The 23,752-nt window shown below is 31.5% G+C and overlaps 1 protein-coding gene across 5 annotated transcripts in view; it reads left to right on the forward strand.

Moving 5' to 3' along the window:
* rho-5 (rhomboid-5) overlaps positions 1–23,752 on the forward strand; it is a 473,385-nt gene that overhangs the window by 107,286 nt on the left and 342,347 nt on the right. For 4 of the 5 annotated variants that reach the window (XM_089073458.1, XM_089073459.1, XM_089073457.1 and 1 more), the window contains one exon: positions 19,310–19,489. The exons of the other annotated variant lie outside the window; for it this stretch is intronic. The gene's annotated coding sequence lies outside the window, so the exon portion shown is untranslated. The remainder of the gene's footprint in view (positions 1–19,309; positions 19,490–23,752) is intronic. 5 annotated transcript variants of the gene reach the window in all.

Raw genomic sequence — 23,752 nt, forward strand, 5'->3', positions numbered from 1 at the left:
CGCTAAATAATATGTTGCCGACAATATACTCGCTGCGAAAGCACGAAAATGCATTACTGAAAGAGAGCTGCTGCAGCTGTTTGACTCTCGGAAAGAGAGCTGCTGCAGCTGTTTGGGCTGCTATGAAAGCTAAGACGAAAATAGATATGGGTTTGAAAAGAAGATAAGAAAAAAGTCAACAAATGTGAAAAGAACACCGTACAAGCGAATACTTCCGGTAACGAAACGCGGCGGTATTCTGTCAATCCTATCATGCTGGGAGCTCTTGGTTCATTGGTTGATGGAGCAGTGGGAATCGCAAAGGCAGAATGAATGATAACAAAATCGTCAGCTGGAAGAATTAAAACGCCATAATCACACCATGGAAGGTCATGGATCTAGCTCCTTGCAAGCGTGGAAATGGAATCTCAAAAACAAAAAAAAAAACATCAAAAAAACCATAAAAATGCCCAAGGGCATAATTACCAATATACATCTGCAATAATTGGCGAAACGTATGCGCATTTTATATTTTAAAGATGTTTCATGCGTACTGCATTACCAAGAGGAGGAATATATAGAAATGAGAACGTATCATGAATTTGGATAATACTGAAGGACCTGGTACTCATTGAGTAGCATATGCGAAGAGAGAAAATCGTGCTATATATTTCGACAGTTTTGATAATCTTCGACCGCCGAGGGAAATTGGTGCAATATCTAGATGTGACAGAAATCGTGTACATTTGCATGCCTTATCAATGTTACGATCAAAGCAATTGTGGGAACTGTGTTTACAATTTTTACAAACGATTGATACCCAATTTAAAGATTGACATTGCACTGTTTAAATTCAGTATTCGTTCAAAACATGTCACTGACGTTGACAGGCAAGAGTAGCATTCTCGTGGCAAGCTACTTTCCAGTCATAGATTTGAATGATGATTACGAGATCTTGACAGACTTTGAAACTTACTATACGATACCTAATGTAAATAACCTAATGTAAATTCGTCAAATAATAAATCTTACTTTGACAAAGACGATAAAAAATTGTCATTCTCGAAGGATCATATGAAGTGCGTGACATTGGCAAATATCTGAGACGTGCAATTTTAAATTCTTGTCTTGATGATGTTGTTGCGAGAAAGAAGACACATCTCAAAGATAATGATGAGTATCCACTGGTGATTCTAACAACGATACTAATAACGATGAAGAGCGAGATCAAATGCACCTATAAATTTTACCAGACCTGACAACATTGGATCGCTGTTGGAATTTTCATCGAGTCGTATATTAGAGCAGTGACACAAATCGGATGAATCGATAAATATCATGAACATAAATATCATTCGCATCGAGTGCAACATGACCGTGAGTGCGTACAACAACGACAAGAATGTGCATACGATACATAAGTTTTCGCCACACCGCCAGGATATAAAATATCGGAAAGGCCAACGCAGATCATTTTGTCTGTCATCGCACGAAGCATTATGGCTTTGACGATTCGCGTTGTGGATCAAGATGGTCGATTGCATGATTTTCGTGGAGAGGAGATTACCGTTAGACTGCATGTATGAAAACAACAACGATAATATAAGATGCTTGTGTTGAACGAATAGGTGAAACAAACAAGAGACACAATTTTTTTGAAGAGACGACAATCAAGAATATTAAATGGCTCTGAAAAAGAAAAAACTCACCGTATCAAATGTTAAATTTTTGAAATCAATGGGATTCATTGTACGAGATATCTCAGATGGTTGATATCTTGAACATTAGAAGTCAACCGATCTTTGATGATCACATTGTCAAGATGGAAACTCACACATACAATCCCTATGTTAATATGATATTTAGACATAATGATGAAATAAGAATATTCATACAACAGCAAGATTTATACGCGTTGCCGTCCGAAAGTTTTCTCTACGTTGAAGGAAAATTGACGATATAGAAACCAAATGATAAGAATGCAAATACGTCAAAGCTTGGAATTAGCTTTGTTTGATGAAATTCGATATGAACTCAATAGTGTAAAGATTGATCACAATAAAAACGTTGGAGTGACCTGTCTTCTGAAGAACTATGCATCGCTGTCAAGTGACGACTTTGTAGCTCTGTGACTTGCTGGAATTGTCATGACTGATTACAGCGCGAAAAATGTAACGACATCTGATGGATACTTTAATTTTTGTGTACTGCTCAACATATTGCTTGGCTTTTGTGAAGATTACAGATGTGTGGTAATTAACGCTCGTCACGAATTGATTTTGATACAAGCGCGCAATAATAACAATTGCTTTGTGGGAAATCCTGCGATGGAACCGAAACTTGAATTATTTAAAGTACAATGACGAATGCCTCACGTTATGTTGAACGAAGTCAATAAACTATCCATGCTGCGGATCTTAGAAAGCGGACGATATCTGAGTTTCCGTTCATGGGATCTGTATGAATACTCTTTATTGCCAAACACGACGAAACATTCCTGGGCTATCAAGACTGCTTTTCAGCTAGAAAAACCACGATACGTTTTCTTTGCTCTGCAGATTGTCAGAAAAAAATAACATGAAGGAACATAAATTTTATTTCGACAACTGTAACTTAACCAACATAAAACTTTATCTAAACTCAGAATTTTATCCGTACGATGATCTGAATCTAGATTTTGAAAAACATAGATATGCTGCCTTAAATGACATGTATTTACGCTTCCGTACATCTTATTATCAAATTGATAAACCATACCGCGAAACGCTACACAACTATTCCAACTTTAAGCATTTTTATTGTGCAATCATTGACTATTCGTGGCAAAATGAGTCTATCAAGAGCGCCACTGTAGATGTGCGATTAAAATTTGAGTTCAAAGCGAATGTACCAGCGAATACTACCGCCTATTGTCTTATCATACATGATCGAATATAACCATTGTCCAACGTAGTGCGCAAGATGACAAATTGCAGCTCTGGTATATAAGAGAGGATAAAAACTGAAATCTTTTGCTATAAGATGCAATCTCGAAAAATTGCTCGTCACGATCGTGTCAACATTCGTGACCTGCAAAGATTTATTATTGGGAAGAGATTTGTCATGAAGGAAGTAGCGCTATTGAGGAAGGGGTCTGTTCTTACACATTACATTTTCACAAGCCTCGTACTATGGAATTCACTTACAAGGTCCGAAAAATCTGGCGCTTTCTGGTTGATTGCATATCATCATGGTTTGCAATGGATGAGATGGTTCCGTACAGCATGGCGAAACGTTTGATTACAACAACTGTGTTTGGCAAGAGAATGACTATGAGACTTCTCATATACATTAAGGGATATGAAAAACGAGAATAGTTGAAAGATATGCTCGATGACGATACGAAGGATGACGCAATCATCGAGACCTTGAATGTGGATTACGAAGACATTGAATCTTTGAACCCTAGATATTAATAATACTTTACGATGTGGAAAACATTCGAAAGCATGCATTACAGAATGTATTTAAAATATTTAATTGGTGGTCAGTCTCAATGGAGATTTGAAAAATAAAAATACATTAATATGTTCTTTTTATTTCTTTTTTTCTTTCCTGTAATTAAGATCAGTAGTGTATATTAAAAAATATCATTCTTTCAAATTTAAATTTTTTTAATAAAATATAAAAATAAATACTGAAGAAAATATTAATTTATTAAATTATTTTTCCCTTCTCCACTATTCCTTATAGTATTATTATTATTATTATTATTATTATTATTATTATTATTATTATTATTATTATTATTATTATTATTATTATTATATTGATACTAATTATTATCAACATTATTATCAAATAATCAGATGAATATAATCTAAAATAATCCCTGCCTAAATCATATATTTTATATTTATGGTAACGCAGTTCAATTAACGTTCAAAGTGCTTGATAATAATTTGATTGACGTTGAGTAGTTTAAATAATCGTTGATAGCCGTTCGATAGTAATATGATAGTGATACAAGTTCGATCGACGTTCAATATGATGCCGTCCGCTTGTTTCACGTAATTATTGATTGATGTTGATAGTAGTTTAATAATAATTGATAATCGTTCGTTAGTAATATGATAGTGGTACAACGCAGTTTGTTCGGAACGCAGAGAAATCCCCCTCTTCCCATAGGCCTTTGCTCTCGTGACGTCATGCCGCTTCCTATGGCGCGCGCACACACAAACGAACGTACCATATATGTACATCTCACTAACATATAGTGATTTAGAATCGGCCTTATATCTACTCTTGAGTTTTATTTTTATTTTTTTAAGAAGTTATAATTTGCGTCAGTAATTGAAAACTTTTTTTCTATTAAAAAGTAATATTTTTATATAATAATCTTTCACATACACACTGCACGTACACTTGACAACTTTTTTACTTTTTTATAAAAAGTAAGTTTGTTGTGATATTATTATCTTTTCTATTTACAGTTTCTTATCCACTTCGATTGGTTACACATATACTTTACATATTTAAAATATTAAAATTTAAGAAAGATCAAATGATAAACTTTTCCATAGCTTCCAATTTTAATAATTTTAAAAATTTGAGTGCCGTTAAATTGAATTTGAGTACTTTTTTTTAATATTAATATAATATTCTTATAATATGTAATATCCTTAACTTTTGGAATTAAAATAATAACAATTTTACCAAATTTTGAAAAAATAAATAATTTTTATTAATTATAAAATTCTTTTAGTTTACTAGTTACTATGTACATATATGGTACTAGTTTAAATTTAGTTCACTTATGAATCTATCAACTAATCTGTCAACCATCAATTAATCAAATAGAATTAAATATTTATAATTCGGTTAAAATTTTTAATTAAAATGACGTAAAGAGAACTATAGAAATTTATTATTTTAATTACTTAAAATTACTTAATTACTTAAAATTTATGTTTTTAGTTGTTTATAATTTTATAATTACTTTAAAGTTAGGTTTGGTATATCAAACTTAAATACAGATTTAAAGCATAATACTGAAGATATCAAGAAAATTATGTAATCTTTAAATAAAATATGAACAAATACATAAATGTATTAATAATATTATTAACAGATTAATTTTATATATTTCTAGAAATTTTATATATCTCAGTTGAATTATTAACAATAATTTATCTTTAATTTAGTTTTAGTTAAGCTAAATTAATCTAATTCTTAAATATTTGTAAGTAAAAAATTTAAGTCAAAATTAAATAGTAATTTTTTACATTAAATGTATTAATAATAAATATTAAATAATTTAATTGCTCTATAAATGTATAAACTGAGTTTCAATAAAATCGGCGAATTACAGCTCATACAGCTCCGAATTATATGTTAGTTTGGTTTGGACAAAATCTTGTTCATATTTGTAAAATATTTTAATTTTTATGTGATGACAAATAATTTTCTATTTGATTAATAAAATTTTTTTTATATCTTTATATTCATAAACTTTAACGTCACCTTTGTAGGTCCATAGATTATGAATAAAAACAAAAATTTTCAAAATGTCGGACGAAAAATTTAAAATTATATATAAAATTGAATTATTTATAATTCTTTACGTTTATAGACTGTTAAAATAAGATTTGAAAATATTTTTGGAATTTCAAATTGTCAAGAATTTCACACCTGTGTTTGTCTTAAATAAACATATATAAAAACCGAATATGAAATCCGTATAATTAAAAATAAACATTTTCAAAATGGCGGCAGAAAAAATTTAAAATTAAAGTACAAAGTTATATTATTTACAATCTTTTAGGTCTAAAAAATAAGAAAGAATCACATCAGATCAAGATAGATCAAGAAAATAAGAAAATGAAAAATGACATTGAAAATATTTTTGGAATTTCAAAGTCACAGTTATACCAAAATCATAATTTTAAATAAACATATATAAATGCTGAATTTGAAGTCCATACGATTAAAAATAAAAATTCTCAAAATTGCAACAGAAAAATTTTAAAATTAAAGTACAAAGTTGCATTATTTACGATTCTCTAGGTCTATAGATCATGAAAATAAAAAAATGAAAAATGACCTTGAAAATATTTTTTGAATTTTCAAGGTCACACCTATGCCAAAATCTTAGTTTTAAATAAACATATAAATGTTAAATATGAAGTATAATTAAAAATAAAAATTTTAAAAATGGCGGCAGAAAAATTTTAAAGTAAAAGTTTCGGAAGAAGTGCAAAGATGCGGAAAGATTATGAAAGAGTTGCGGAAAGGTTGCGGGAGAGTTGCGGAAGAGATGCAAAGATATGCGGAAAAATTGTAGAAAAGTTTCGGAATGATTGCAGAAAGATTGCGGAAGAGTTGCGGAAATGTTGCGGAAGTGTTGTGGAAATGTTGTGGAAGAGGTGCAAAGGTTGTGAAATAGTTGTGGAATGGTTGCCGAAAAGTTGTGGAAGAGGTGCAAAAATATGCGGAAAGATTATAAAAGAATTGCAGAATGGTTTCGGAATGGTTGCGAAAAGGTTGTGGAAAAGTTGCGGAAGAGATGCAAAGATATGCGGAAAGGTTGCGGAAAGATTATGAGAGACTTGTGAAATGGTTACGGAGATGTGCAGAAAGATTGCGAAAGAGTTACGAAATGCGGAATATTCGCGGAAATCTACGGAATGGTTACGGAGGAGTTGCGGAAGAGGTGCGATAATATGCGGGAAGATTGTGGAAGAGTTGCGGAATAGTTGCGGAATAGCTGCAAAGATATGCGGGAAAATTATGAAAGAATTGCGGAATGGTTGCGGAGATATACAGAAATTGCGGGAGGGTTACGGAATGATTGCGGAAGTATGCGGAAAAGTTGCAGAACGGATGCGGAGATATCCGGAGAGCTTGCGGGAAGAAAGAAAATATGCAGAGATTGTGGAATGACCATGAAATTAAATATAACATGAAATTATATTCATATTTCGCGCTGAGGACTTCATCGCCGCCACCGCGAAAATTACAATCGTAGCCCATACGGACGGCGACAATGATGACAATAATAGTAAGAACGACGACATTTCTTAAAAGTAAATTTCTAGAATCGGACTTTGAATTGTAATATCTCCGCTCACATGTAGAAAAAAACTAAAAACACTTTTATTATATAATTTAAACCCAAGTTATCAATTGCGCCTATTCAGAAATTGATCAGTTCAGCCATTATTGAGATAATCTTGATACTTAGCAACTCGCAGGCTCGCGTAAAGAGATACGGTCTCGTGAAGCGCTGACGCTTACACTTGACGACGAGCCACGACCGTGTCTCTCGATACCAAAAACGATAGAAAACCACCGCTTTGCATACGGTCACAACCACCTTACTCAGCGCGTAATTTTGAATATTTATTAAAACTAAATGAACTCAAATATTATACGTTTCGAAATTATAAAGTTAACTTAAATCTGACTTACCAGGTAATGCAATTTATAATAAGATTCTTTTATTAAATAATAATAATAGCGAAAGTAATAGAAAGGAAAGATAACTTAGTAAACTATATTAGGTTTGTTATCCATCTCTAAATGTCACTAAGTAGTATCATTTTTTATTAAAAGTATTAATAACAGTACAATAATTTAAAATAATTTAAAAAATAATATAAACAATAATTTAAAATGATAATAAAGGCAATTCAAACGAAAGGATAAAATTATGACTAATAGAATTATGATGAAATTAAATTTTTTTTATTACTTGTTTATCAGGAGACATGGTAGTGTCTCGGGTATCAATCGAGAACACTACCATGTGACGCGAATTGGCGAGATGCAAGCATCCGAAATTATCGGATTTCAATAACGGCTAAATTTAAGCGATTAAGTTCTAAGTAGGCTTGATCGATAGTTTGAGTTCAACTTGCATAATAAAAGTATTTTTATTTTTCTGCTATGTGCCCTACGAATGGAGATATTGCTACGCAAAGTCCGATTTGAAAATTTTTACTTTAAGAAACGTCATTGTCATCGTCGTCGCCTATGTACAGTTGTAATTTCCGTCGCGAAATGTCATCATTAATCTTATCGACCTAGCAGATCATCTGACTGATAAGTCAGGGTTACAATAGGATCTTGCGAATCATTGGCGGGCAGAGTACAATATGTTTCGTAAAATTGGTTAATGTATATATCTAACTATAGTTTCTGCTTCTTATGTCATGATTTTGATTGACTGACTATTAATAAATACGATAATAACGAGAGTAAGAAAGTAGAAAACATAAGAGTGAGCGAAGTAGTATGCTTGTTGCTCTTTTTCCGCGCGTTCGATTGGCGGTCAACAATGTCGTTGAATTATGAACCGATTTTGATAATATTCAGGACGGGTTGAGGACATTGATATAAACGAGGCACAAGTTCAGTAGCGTGAATCTTTTGAAACCAGTTATTATCGAACTCTGGCAGAATTAAATAGGCGAATCGAACCCGAGCGGAGCAGATATGATGGAGATTGACCGAGACCAGAGAATACAAACGGTAACGGTAGCTCACAAATGGAAGGAATAAAATTACCTATAATGGAACTGCCTAAATTCGATGGTAGTTATATACAATGGTTGCATTTTCGAGATACCTTTCAAGCGCTAATTGAAAATAATATTAGTTAGAAAAAATTTAAAAATTTCATTATCTTAAATCTTGTTTACAAGGCAATGCAGCTCAAGTTTTACAATCATTAGAAATATCTGCAGAATATTATACAATTGCGTAGTCTTTTTTAAAACAGCATTTTGAAAATAAGAAATTGTTAATGCATCAGCATATTCAGGCGTTAATAAATATGAGCACGATTGTAAAAGAATCCCCGGCACAATTGCGAAAATTAGTAGACGATACACATTCGAATTTTAAAATCATTAGGCGAACCAGTAGAGAGCTGGAATAGTATTATTATATATTATATATGATTACATCGCGAGTAGACAATCATACAAAACGCAAGTGGGAGACGGAAACAGTTAACAAAGAAAATCCGACCTTATAGGAGCTTTTAGAATTTTTTCCTGCCATTGTACGGTATTAGAATCGCTACAATCTAATAAAGGTATAAAGGTATAATAAATAAATCGGTAGCTCCGAAAAGCGGAGCATTTAGACGCTTACATAAATCAATTGACGAGTCCCAATTGTGTGATATGCCGAGGTAATCACTCAATTTATAATTGTAAAAAATTTAAGGATATGCCGATATCCGCGAGAATGAGTAAGGTTAGACATAACCGCTTATGTTTTAATTGTTTGCGCAGAGATCACACTGCTGATAGGTGTCTGGCGGACGGGTGCAAACAATGCGGGCGTAAATACAATACATGGTTACATGAAAATAAAACACAAGGTCAATCAGATGAAACTAATTTAAATCATAGCAAAAACAATTACACAAGATTTGAGTTACAAGACGGTGACTGAAGAAAGACAAAATGACGTCCGAAATCAAACTAATTATTCAGCACTATCAACAATGCTGAAATGTAATCCTCAAGTATTGCTTGCAACCGCCACGATAAAAATGTATGATTCGGACGGGAATGAGCACGTATACAAGGCATTTTTAGATACAGGTTCGCAAACGAATATAATGCATCGGGATCTGTGTGAGCGTCTTTGATTGAAAGAGTGAAAAGTCGAGATTTCACTATCGGGTATTGGCAGCAGTAAAATGGATGCGAAAGGAACGGTCAGCGCAACAATCTACTCAACAACTAACGAATTTAGAACTAAATTATCCTACTAACTATAATTACTATTTTTAGTTTTGAATTGTATAACCGAGCGCACCCCCTCTCAGAGAGTGGATGTTTCCGCATTGAATCTCCTACGGAATATTGAATTGTCCGATCGAGGCTTTGGAGAACCAGAAGAAATCGACATTTTATTGGGCGGATGTATATTTTGAGATTTGTTGTGCATTGGGCAAATTAAATTGGGTCGGAATCTACCTGTGCTATAGAAGACAAAATTGGGATGGATAATAGCGGGAGATATGTCCCCTCCGAAGGATCGAGCGCGGCAAGATAGTGCAGTACTGTGCTCAATTGTCAGAGAGGAAGATCTGCATCAACAAATGGAACGTTTATGGACAGTCGAGGGAGGGCCTTTTCCAAAAAAATTGGTCGAGAGAAGAAAATATATGTGAAGAAGAGTTTCGAGACACATCATCGAGCGGCTGATGAAAAATTTATGGTCAGTCTACCTCTTCGAGAAGGACCCAACACACTGGGAGAATTACGCGAGCCCGCGTTAAGTCGTTTGCACAGTATATAGAAGATTAAATTTTAAATTGAAGGAACAATATAAGGAATGTTTCAAGGATTACCTAAGATCTGGACACATGACAAAAATTGGTAAATCTATGAAATCAATGGATGAATTCATATATTACTTATCACATCATGCAGTTGTGAAAGAAGAAAAGACAATGATGAAATTGCGAATAGTTTTCGATGCGTCATGTAAGACATCCTCCGGTAAATTACTCAATGATATATTGAGAATTGATCCAACCATTCAACAGGAATTGTTTGAAATTGTTTTGCGCTTCAAACAACATAAATATGTGCTGACAGGAGACATCGAAAAAATGTATAGACAGATTTATATTATCCCAGAACATCGAAATTTGCAACGAATCTTATGGAAAAAAGAAGAGTCAACATCAGCTCCAGGAAGAATTCACCTTAAATACATTAACGTTCGGAGTCGCATCAGCTCCATTCTTAACAGTAAGCTTAAATCAATTGGTATATGAACATCAGTCGAAAGACGCTAAGGGAGGTAATCCTACAAGACTTTTATATGGACGATCTCATAACAGGATCGGACGATACTGATCAATTTAAGGAAATTAAGAAGAGCGTAACCAGGATTCTTCAATCAGGAAGGTTTCCAATGCATAAATAAAAATCTAATGTAATAGAAGTCAATGAAAAGAAGAGCAAATGGCTAATAATACACAGAAATCATTTGGAGATCAAAACGCTCGGGTCAAGACACTCGGATTGTATTGGAATGTTCCCTCAGATACATTGACATATAAAGTAAATACAGAGCGAATCAAATAGCAGAGTAACGAAGCGAATAATTCTTTCTACCATATCACAAATTTACGATCCATTAGGGCTAATTAACTCTGTTATAGTAAAGTAAAAAATCATTTTACAACAATTAATAGTAAAAAATCATTTTGCAACAATTGTGGCAGTGTCGGATCGGCTGGGACGAATCATTGTCGGGGAGACTCCATACAGAATGGACACAATATTACAAACAACTGTACATACTTGAAAGAATCGAAATTTCAAAAAGAGTTGTTGCAACACAAATGAGAAATTCACGGATTTTGTGATGCATCTAAAATGGCATACGGAGCATGTCTATATTTAAGATCAGTCGGACGAAATAATACACAAAGAAGCAAATTGATTTGCGCAAAATCTCGAGTGGCGCCAATAAAGAAAATAAGTTTACCATATCTAGAGCTGTGTGGAGCGTTGCTATTGACAAAATTAATGAAGAAGGTCGTAGGAGCACTCACGTTGCCGATCGACGAAAAATATTATTGGTGTGACTCAACAATAATTTTAGCTTGAATTAACGGGGAACCATCTCGATAGAAAACTTTTGTGGCAAATCGCGTCACTGAAATTCAGGAAGCATCAACAAAAAATCAATGGCATCATGTAAAATCCAAAGAAAATCCAGCCGACATATTGTCAAGAGAAGTCGAATTGAAAAATTGAAAAATTGAAGAATTGAATTGAGAAATTGAAAAGTCAAGCTCTATGGTGAAGGGACCCAACATGGTTGGAAAACGAAAAAATTCAATTTTTCTCCAGAGCCAACATCCATATTAGAAGTACCGGAGAAAAAGCTTTTAATATATGTCAGCACAAACATAGAAATAAGTATTTGGAAACAATATTCTTCGCTTAAAAGATTAAAAATGGTGATCTCTTACTGCTTAAGATTCGCACATAACTGTAAAAAGATTGCAAATAGGCGATCCGATTGGATTACGGTAAACGAATTAGATGAAGCCATGAACGTTATACTGAAACATCATCAGGAAAAATACTTCTCTCGAGAAATGACTGCTCCGGACGTTCGATCCACAAGAAGAGTTCGATTGTTGCCACTTGATCCTTTCATGGATACGAGGGGTTTGTTGCGCGTGGGAGAACGTTTGAAGAATTCCTCGTTGTCTTATTCGCGGAAATTTCCAATCATTCTTGAAACACACTTAATTTGGTCACTTAATGAAATTAATAATTAGAGACGCTCATTTGAAAAATATGCATGCAAGTCCCGAAGCATTAATAAGTATAATTATAGAAAATTATTGGATAATAGCTTGTAGGTCTGCGGTAAGAAAAGTTTCACGTAGATGATATGTTACAGATTTAGTTGTCAAAGCCCGCGAAAAGTAATGGGCGATCTGCCGAGAAATAGAATAATTCCAAATAGAGCATTTTTAAATGTTGGAATAGATTATGGAGGTTTAATATTAAAGTTTCCATAAACAACAAAGGTGTATTTATGTTTATTTATATGTTTTGCGACACGAGTCGTTCATTTGGAATTAGTGATTTAAATACATCTGCGTTTCTTAATTTAAAACGATTTATTGCAAGAAGAGGAAAATGTTTAAACATCTACTCGGCCAATGGAACGAATTTTGTAGGAGCTCATAATAAGCTACAGGAGTTAGGGAAACTATTACAAAATAAAAATCACCAGCAGCGGATGGATGCATTCATGATGGAACAATTGATTCAATGGCATTTTTTTATCACTCTACGTTCCTCACATGGGGGGGGGGGATTATGGGAAGCCGGTCGAAAACACTAAAGTCAGCGAAATGATTGAAGAAAGTGATGGGAGGGTCCTCCCGGCGCTCCTTACATTTGAGGAATTTTATATGCTTTTGATAGAAGTAGAGATGTACTTAAACTCTAGACCATTAACGCTCATATCGAGTGATCCATTGGATCTCAACCATGTTGACCCCGGGCCATTTTTTAATCGGAGCGCCGTTAAATGCGATACAACAGGAAGATCTGACGGAGGAACCGTTAAATAGATTAAATTGTTATCAACTATTAATTAAATTACAACAACAATTTTGAGCTCGTTGGAGCCCAAAAGAATATCTTTCACAATTACAGCTAGATCCAAATGGAAGAGCGCCGGCTCAGATCAGGAAAAGATAAAATCCGGTGACAAGGTGACTTTAAAAGAGAATAATATTCCTCTTAGATGGAAGCTAGAACGAGTAGTACAAATACATCCCGATATAGCAAGACGCGTTCGAATTGTAAGGATTAAAACTGATAACGGCATTATACGAGCGAGTACTGACAAGAATTTGCATATTATCAATGTCTGAATAGACTTCCGAACTTTAAATTAATGAAATAATATTGTTAAATAAAATTGTGACTATATATATTTATGTAAGATTAGACGAATGCAATGAAAATGTTGAAAAACTATGGTTTTCAAGGCGGACGAGATGTTTCGTATCGCGCGCTATTAGGAAAAGACAATAGACGAGTTAGAGGCGCTGATGCTAATTACGATAGGAATTCGACACACTCGATAGAGTGACACAGTTCGCGAAGAGACAGAAAGAGACTGCATGTAAAGTGAAATTATAATAAACTCGTAATACCGTTATTTCGATTAGTTTGTCTCATTTGCATCAGAAGTTCATCTATTCTAATTCGAAGATTGGAATCAAGTGTTATCCGAGAATTGTCTCAGCGAAACTCGACCCAATAACGAATCGCGGGAGAATATTTAAAGTAATCAAGGAAGCGATTCTGATATTTTCTTTGCGATATATATATATATATATATATATATATATCGCAAAAAAATATCAGATATATATATATATATGTATTCTTGTCCGGTCGCAAAGAAAATACCAGAATCGCTTCCTTAAATAAATGTAACATTTGTTACGAAATATTATCGTCATAAATATATCGTCATTTAAGTCATTTTTAATGAATAAATAATGAAATGACATTATTAATTATCTTTCTTAATTAATTATAACTGTATAACGACGCGCCCGACTCACTCCCATCTCCGTAAATAAAATTGTTAAACGGCGTGAATTATATTTGTATATTCAGTCCCCGATCGACCATCTGTCGGGGTGCCGACACATTGATCCTCCGCGATCCCACCATCGGATAATTTACGTCGACCACCAGACGCAACGAACGAAATTCAAAGGAAGCGAATTCACATGAACAAGCATGAATCATAATAGACCGCGCGTTAGGCCACCGTCGTTGGCCTCGCTATTGATCGCGTCACCGAACGTATCCATGGAATCGCCGAGTCCGTTCGGCGAATTTCGTGAATCTTCCGGCGAGATCATTCCCGGAGTTGACCCCAGAATCTGAGCTCGGCCTATATTCGATTATTCCCGATCTACAGCCGACTCGAGTATATTAACCGACTCCGACGAGGCCTATGATCTTGACCTATTACCGAGGCACAGCCGGCCGAGTACGATCGGCAATCCGAAAAACCTTCCGCCAGAACTGGAACACACCCCAGCCGATCGAGTACGCTCGGCAATCCACGAACTCGCAACTCCATCCGCGAGAACACAAAGAACGGGCCCACCCGTTCTCCGCGATCCCAATGGTCACAAATCATCGCCGCGATACTTCATCCTCGCGATTAAACCCGCTGCAGAAGTTATAATTCTGAACGCGCGATTTAAAGGTACGCATTGCTAATTCGCGAAAACACAGACAGTAGACATATCCAGTACTGATCCTATCTCCGAAGCACGTAAGCTTTCTCTCAAGCTAAGGCGCTTCTTAGCTTGGGTCCCGAAGCAGGCCCTTGCGTGTAAAGTTCGCTGGTAATAAAAGAGCAGGGAGCTTCTGACTCGAACCACAGCAATAACAATCTTGACTTCAGCCCAAAAATCAATCCGAAAAGACTGCGACAAGACGAAACGCCTGTAAGACGAAGTAATCAGCTGATTAGCCACGCGACTAACACCACGCATACCAAAGACCCCGCGCACTGTCGCGCACCGCGGACCTACTATCGCGGCACGCCGAATTCATGGAAAAACAGCCGAGACTATTGTAAAGATTCCCCGAACTCGCGAAGCTTTTCGTAGAAGCGCGATTGTAATTTTCTGTAAAGACTGAATTTCGGATAAAAATCTGTAAATACCAGAACAGAATTTGTAACCTAGCCAGTCAGTAAATTGTAAATAGTTTTCAAATCTTTTAAAAAATATACATTAAATTATATAAAAATTTATACATAATATATTATGATGCATGAAACTAGGTATAAGTAATAACATCTAAACGAGAGACATTTCTGAGATATTACGAGTTTAGTTGATATTGTACGATTTATACGTACAGATATGAATATACACACTTTACGAACACATAATTTCAATCAAATATAAAGGATTCTTAAGGAAGGATTTTTAATATTACATTTAATATTACAAGTTTAATATTACACTGGTTTACTTTGTTTATTTTATAAAAAACTTAATATTTTATATATGAGATTGTTCATATAAATACAAATATTATAAATAAGTATATTTATAAAAATATATTAGTTTTTCATATTTACCACAAAAATGGACCCATTAAAAACTTGATCTAATTGTATTTAAAAATGTATAATTATATATATATATATATATATATATATATATATATATATATATATATATCTAATTATAGGATAGTCTGAAAAGTTTTGAGCCTAACATAGAAACATAGAAACAAACATTTTTTTCGGTCAAATATAGTTTTATTTTTCAACATAATCTTCATTTAAGTCGATACACTTTTCCCATTGATACTCTAACCTTTTTAACCCCTCCAAATAGTAGTTGGTGTCTTGCTCCGCAAAATAGGCGTTTACGTATGCGATGACCTCCTCGTTCGATAAAAATCTCTGTCCTCCACGCGAAACTTTAAGTTTAGAAAACAAGAAAAAATCGCTGGGGGCCAGATCTGGTGAATACGGTGGGTGGTCAACCAATTCGAAGTGCAGTTCATGAATTTTGACCATGGCGACTGCCGAAATGTGAGCAAGTGCGTTGTCTTGATGGAACAGCATTTTTTTCTTCTTCAAATGCGGCCGTTTTTTTGCAATTTCTGCCTTCAGCTTATCAAGTAATGATGCGTAATACGCTCCCGTTATTATTTTACCTTTTTCAAGATAGTCGATACACAGTTCCGTGACTATTCCAAAAAACAGTCGCCATTACCTTCCCAGTTGATGGAACCGTCTTCACCTTTTTCGGAGCAGGTTCACCCTTTGCAGTCCATTGTTTTGACTGTTCTTTTGTCTTTGGAGTGTAGTGGTGGATCCAAGTTTCATCTACAGTTATGAATCGACGCAAAAAATCAGACTCGTTTCGCTTGAACCGTTCTAACAGGGCCTTGGAAATGTTCATTCGAATTCGTTTTTGGTCCAAAGTGAGCAAGCGCGGCACCGAACGCGCGAATAGCTTGCGCATATCCAATTCTTCAGTCAATATATGACAAACGCGTTCTTTCGATTTTCCCATAGCCTCTGCTATCTCTCTAACCTTGATTCAACGGTCGTCCAGTACCATTTGGTGAACATTTTCGATGTTATCAGCGGTGGTCGTTTTTGGCCGTCCGAACGCTCATCATCAGCCAACTGGTACGACCACGTTTAAATACAGCTGCCCATCTTTTTACGGTGGCAAATGATGGGGCAGAGTCCCCGTAAACAGCGTCCAACTCGATTTTAATTTGCGCAAGCGTATTGCCTTTCAAATGTAAAAATTTAATCACAGCACGATATTCAATTTTTTCCATTTTTACAAAAACTGACATCGACTGACACAAACGACTGTCAAACAACAACTGAGCGTCCAAAATGGCTGAAATTTTCACAAAAGTCTTTCAAAGTATATACTATTGTAATACTATTATAGAATGATTTTGACGAGTAACGTCATCTTCATGTTAAGGCTCAAAATTTTTCAGACTACCCTCGTATATATAATAAGATATAATTGTGCATTTTTAAGTACAATTAGATCAAGTTTTTAATGAGTCCATTTTTGTGATAAATATGAAAAACTAATATATTTTTATAAATATATTTATTTATAATACTTGTATTTATATGAACAATTCCATATATAAAATATTAAGTTTTTCATAAAATAAACAATGTGAACCAGTGTAATTATATTAAACTTAAAATTTTCCTTAAGGATCCTTTATCCTTTATATTTGATTGAAATTATGTGATTGTAAAGTGTGTATATTCGTATATATGTATGTACATATAAATCGTACAATATCAACTAAACTCGTAATATCTCGGAAATGTCTCTCGTTTAGATGTTAATATTTGTAATTCATAGTATATTATGATGCATCTAGTTTGATATGTATACATTTTTATATAATTTAATGTACATCTTTCTATTTGAAAAAGAAATATAGTTTCGTATAATTTAATTTGAAGTTGTAAGCATTTTGATATAATCTAATTAGATATAAACTTTTTTTTCGAAAAAGATTTCACTATAATTTTACATAATTGTACATAGAATTGTACATAGAATTATTAATATTTTGATATTAATTACATATAATCAAATATAAAGTTTTTATCCGAAAAAAATTTCAATATAATTTCATATAATTTGACATGGAGTTATAAATATTTTGATATAATTACATATAATTAGATCTAAATATTTTATCTGAAAAGAATTTCAATATACTTTTATATATATAATATAATTTTATATAATTTGATATGGAGTTATAAATATTTTGATATAATTGTATATAATTTGTAATATTAGTAGATCTTATTACATATAATTATATATAATTATATATAATTATATCTAATATGATATAATTATATATAATTAAGATATTAAGATATAAACTCTTTTTCCCGGATATATAGAGCCATGAATCTATGTTTAATAAGAATCATTATTCTTATGAAAATATTTATAAATTGTTCTATATATATTTTATTTACTTGTTAATGAATTTGTTCTTATCAAATATGGGAAATATTTTTCTCATTTAATTATAGTATATTATAGTTAGTTAATTAATTATATTATAGTTATATTACAGTTATATTATAGTTAATTAAGAAAGATAATTAATAATTATTTTATTATATATCCATTAAAAATGACTTAAAAATGACGATTAAATATATTAATAATGATATATTTATGATGATAATATTTCGTGACAAATGTTACATTTATTTTACATTATTTAGTGCACTGACATCAGATGAAATGACCTTAAATCATCATCATAATGACATCATCTTGCTACTTGAGTATATATATATATATATATATATATATAATAATATATATATATAATATATATATAATATATATATATAATAATATATATATATAATATATATATATATATAATAATATATATATATATATAATAAGATATAATTATACATTTTTAAGTACAATTAGATCAAGTTTTTAATGGCTCCATTTTTGTGGTAAATATGAAAAATATATTTTAATATATTTTTATAAATACATTTATTTATAATACTTGTATTTATATGAACAATCTCATATATAAAGTATTAAGTTTTTCATAACATAAACGGAGTAAACCAGTGTAATTATATTAAACTTAAATTTTTTTTAAGAATTCTTTATCTTTTATATTTCATTGAATTTATGTATTCGTAAAGTGTGTATATTCGTATATATGTGTGTATGTATAAATCATAATATCACCAACTAAACTCAATAATATCTCAGAAATGTCTCTCATTTAGATGTTATTATTTATACCTAGTTTGAGCATTATATTATATTAAGTAAGGTATAAATTTTTATATAATTTAATGTACATCTTTTTGTTTGAAAAAGAAATATAGTTTTGTATAATTCAATTTGAAATTGTAAACATTTTGATATAATCATTTCTAATTAGATATAAACTTTTTCTTCGAAAAAAATTTTAATATGATTTCGTATAATTTGACATGGAGTTATAAATATTTTGATATATTTTGATATCATTTGTAATTAATAGATCTGTTGAATATTAATAGATCTGTTATATATAATTATATATAATTATATCTAATATGATATAATTATATATATTATAGTTGTGAGAGAAACATTAAGTCTTGAAGTATTATGGATATTAAATATTAAGATGCAAAATGCATATGTATAATGTATCGAAATGACAAAAGTGTTTTCTCACGGTTGCAGAATTTCTGGTATGCATAATACGGGCGTAGGACTCATTCTGAAACTAGTGAAAGGATCAAAAGAGGATCGTTTGGTTACTCTCGAAAGATTCGAGGGCCGGTGAGCACGAAAGGGCGAATAACCATCTTGTCGACAATCAGCAGTCCTCTCGTCCATCACTGTCGACGAATAACAGAACAGGTTCGTATAGATCCATGTAATCGAATTATGTGTAAATCTACTATCAATTGTATTAATCCGAAAATCTATTAGATGAGCGGAATTATCATTTTTTATTTTTACAGGGTGTTTTTTTTATACAAAGTGCAAAAAGTCTAGATATAGTCGAATATCTCGTAAACAATGCAATTTTGAAAAAAAATTTCAGACAAAAATTGTAAAATTCTGAGGGAACCATATGGTTATGATATTTCGACAATAGCTTCATTTGTAAATGGTTCAATATCATAATCATGTAGCCTTCTCAAGATCTTACAATTTCTATTTGAAATATCTTTTCCAAAATTGCATTGTTCACAAGATTTTCGACCGAATCTAGATTTTTAGCGTATTTTGCACAACTGGAAATATAGCTGCAAAAGAAAGGATAAGGAGAATAGGTTACTTATAAGAATTTAATTTTAGTTATAATTAGAACATTTAATTTTATTTATAAGAATAGTTTGATTTTAATGTATCGAATAATTTTTAGAACTTTTTATATTTTTTTTATTATTTTATGTATAATTTCTGTAAGTAATTACGTTATTAATTACGTTGTTTTATTATATTTTAATAACTATTTTTTTATGTATTTAAAGAAATATTATTCCTAATATTAAAAATTTAATGTTTAAGAAAAATTAGCAAAAATGTTTTAGATCATATATCTAAAATAATTTTTGTTTTTCTTGATTTGTTTTACCTTAAATATATATATTGAAATGTCAAGACATTTGTTAGTTTTAAAATGATAAAAACATAAAATATTTTTACATTATGCGATACTTGCGATATTTTTTAACACTGCGACTACAGAAAAATAATGAATTTATTGCTACATAAAAAACGTGAATATAATGTGACATCTTACGTAATTTCGAGAGCGGTTGCTAGGTGTGAGACAATATATTGAAGGCGTGCACTATAAACAAATATTTCGTCACTTCTGTAGATCACATTCAATATCTTGCCGCACATCTAACAACCGTCTAAACATTGCATAGTGCGGGGCTTTTTTTGCTCGAAACGCTCACTCATTCGTGTATGTATAAAAACTTAATAACTCTTTAATCATTGCAAAACTTGTAAAATAGTAAAGAACTTTTCGATTTAATACAATCCTACTTGCTAACGAGAAGCGATTATTATCAAACACCCTGTATATTGGATTTGATATATTTTTTAATTAAATATGTTATATTAATTATATATATTGTATATATATATATATATATATATATATATATATATATATTATAATACGTTTTATGTTCGATTTTATGTGAACATTTATTAAAATATAACAAAAATTAATAAAAGATTATTTCTGAACTTTTATCTAAATGTAAAGATTGGATTGGATAATTAAAATTTATGTCCTACGTAATAGATACATATTATTTCGGAAGTCGCATTGCGCTGTATCAAAATAATGAAAGTTAGCTGCTCTTTTGAAAATCTTGTTGACTATTTTATTGTCTCGAGTTTTTATTTTCATTTTACTAAACGCAATGGTGAGTTTTCGGAAAAAATTTTGCATTTTTTCCAGTGATTTAAAACAGTCAGATATTTTTTGTTTTGCTTCAAGTACGGGAATGAGAATCACGAAGTTCTGAAAGTAGATCGGCCGCTATACCGATAACTTTTCGAATTTGTCGACGAATGTCGAGGTCTGTCCCCGAACATCTGCTTCCAAACTGAAAATCACAGAAGCTAGAACTTGCTAGAGTTTGCTAGAACTGTATGAAAACCCTTCGGGCACGACCATGCCCATAGCTGGGAAATTAAGTCCTGTTTTATGACGACTTTTTAAAGTGCATTCAGAATGATTATATTGTTTCTGAAAATTGTTATAATCAGTTCAATAATTTCCATTATCGAATAGTACAAATTCGTTATTTCGCCTTTGCAAAAGGTAGACAAGACGGCGGTATTGTTTCAGTTTCATAATTTATTTTTCTTATATCGGAATTGTTTTAAATTAATTATTTAATTTAAATGAAATATAAATAATAATACAAATAATTTTACATTGATTCTAAAATTGTGTATATATATATATATATATATATATATATATATATATATATATATGTATATATAATTGTTTACTTCAAGCGGCTCGTGCGTAGCTATTGCCGTTTCAAATAAACAATTCCTCACGCGCCTATCAATGATGATCGCCGGGCGGAAATATCTTATCACGCACTTGCATTTGCCGGTGGACCGGGCTAATACAGTGATTTTTAATAATTAATAACTCGATAATTATTGCGAAAATTGCAAAATGATAGAGGACTTTTCTACTCAGTTTTACTAGCTCTATCTACCCACGAGAGGTGATATGACTGATGCCGGACACCCTGTATATATATATATATATATATATATATATATATATATATATATATATACAGGATGTCCCAAAAAAATGACTAAGCGGTCATATACAGGTAGAACTGACTAAACTGAGTCGAAAAGTCCTGTACTATTTTGCAATTTTCGCAATAGTTAACGATTTATTAACTTATGAAAATAGTCAAATTGCAAACGCGCGATGAGATAAAACCGTTCAGTGAGACACGCATTCGCCGTTGCTAAGCACGCGTGGAGTTGTTGATTGCAAGCGGCATTGGCTTTCATCTACCTATGTTACATGCGCCTAGTGTGCTCCAATCAACAACTTCACGCGTGCCTAGCGACGGCGAACGCGTGTCTCACTGGACGGTAGTTTAGTCTGCTCTATTTGCATATGACCGCTTAGCCTTTTTTTGGGGACACCCTGTATATACACAATTTTATTAGAATCAATGTAAAATTATTTGTATTATTATTTATATTTCATTTAGACTAAATAATTAATTTAAAACAATTCTGATATAAGAAAAATAAATTATTGATAATATATATGTATATATATATATATATATATATATATATAAAATATATGTATATAAATATATATAGGGTGTCCCAAAACTGACGAATTTCCTTTTAAGAGCAGATTCTTTGGAATATTCTAAGACGAAAATTCTAATACGAAAATGTCGAGATCATAATCATTTTTAAAATATTGGCAATTAAAATTCACTAATCACAAAACTGATCTTTCGCGCGCTCAGATATGGTGATATGAAGTGGTAAGTTCCACCACGAGGGTCCTCTTACAACATTAAGAATATCACAGAAATACAATGACATTCTTATTAAGAAATTATTTCTGTTTCGGAACTTATTTGTATATTACACAATTAATATCGCAACATAATATCCTAAAATATTTGTTCAATAATGATATATTGTACCATGTGATAGCTGTCAAAAAAATTCATTACAATGTTTATTTATCCCATATAGTAATGTCAAAATAATACAATTAGTTCAAATAAAAAAAAAATTATTACAGTTTATCATTTATAAACTTATGTATATTTATTGTAAATAATTATTAATAAAAATATAAGTCGACAATTTGATATAAGTCCATTAAAGTCAAATATTTGACATATTAATAATATTATCACAAAAAGTTTATCATCTCAACTGATTGGACCATTTTGACATTACCATATGAGGTAAATAAATATGGTAATGAATTTTTTTGATAGCTATCACATGATACAATAGTCATTATTGAACAGATATTTTATGATGTTATGTTGCGATATTAATTGTGTAATATACAAGTAAGAAGAAACAGAAATAATTTCGTAATAAGAATCCAAGAAAAAAAGTTTATATCTAATTATATATAATTATACCATATTAGATATAATTATACATAATGAGATCTATTAATATTACAAATTATATGCAATTATATTAAAATATTACTCTCAAATTATATAAAATTATATTAAAATTTTTTTCGGGTAAAAACTTTATATCTAATTATATGCAATTATATCAAAATATTTATAATTCTATGTACAATTATGTAAAATTATATTGAAATTTTTTTCGAAGAAAAAATTTATATCTAATTAGAAATGATTATATCAAAATGCTTACAACTTCAAATTGAATTATACAAATAAATTCAAATTGAATATACAAAATTATATTTCTTTTTCAAATAGAAAGATGTACATTAAATTATATAAAAATTTATATCTAATATATTATGATGCATCAAACTAGATATAAATAATAATATCTAAACGAGAGACATTTTCAAGATATTACGAGTTTAATTGATATTGTATGATTTATATGTATATACATGTATATGAATATACATAA

Source organism: Pogonomyrmex barbatus, unplaced genomic scaffold (genome assembly GCF_055798465.1).
Source record: "Pogonomyrmex barbatus isolate J1 unplaced genomic scaffold, ASM5579846v1 scaffold15, whole genome shotgun sequence".
Lineage (NCBI taxonomy): Eukaryota > Metazoa > Arthropoda > Insecta > Hymenoptera > Formicidae > Pogonomyrmex > Pogonomyrmex barbatus.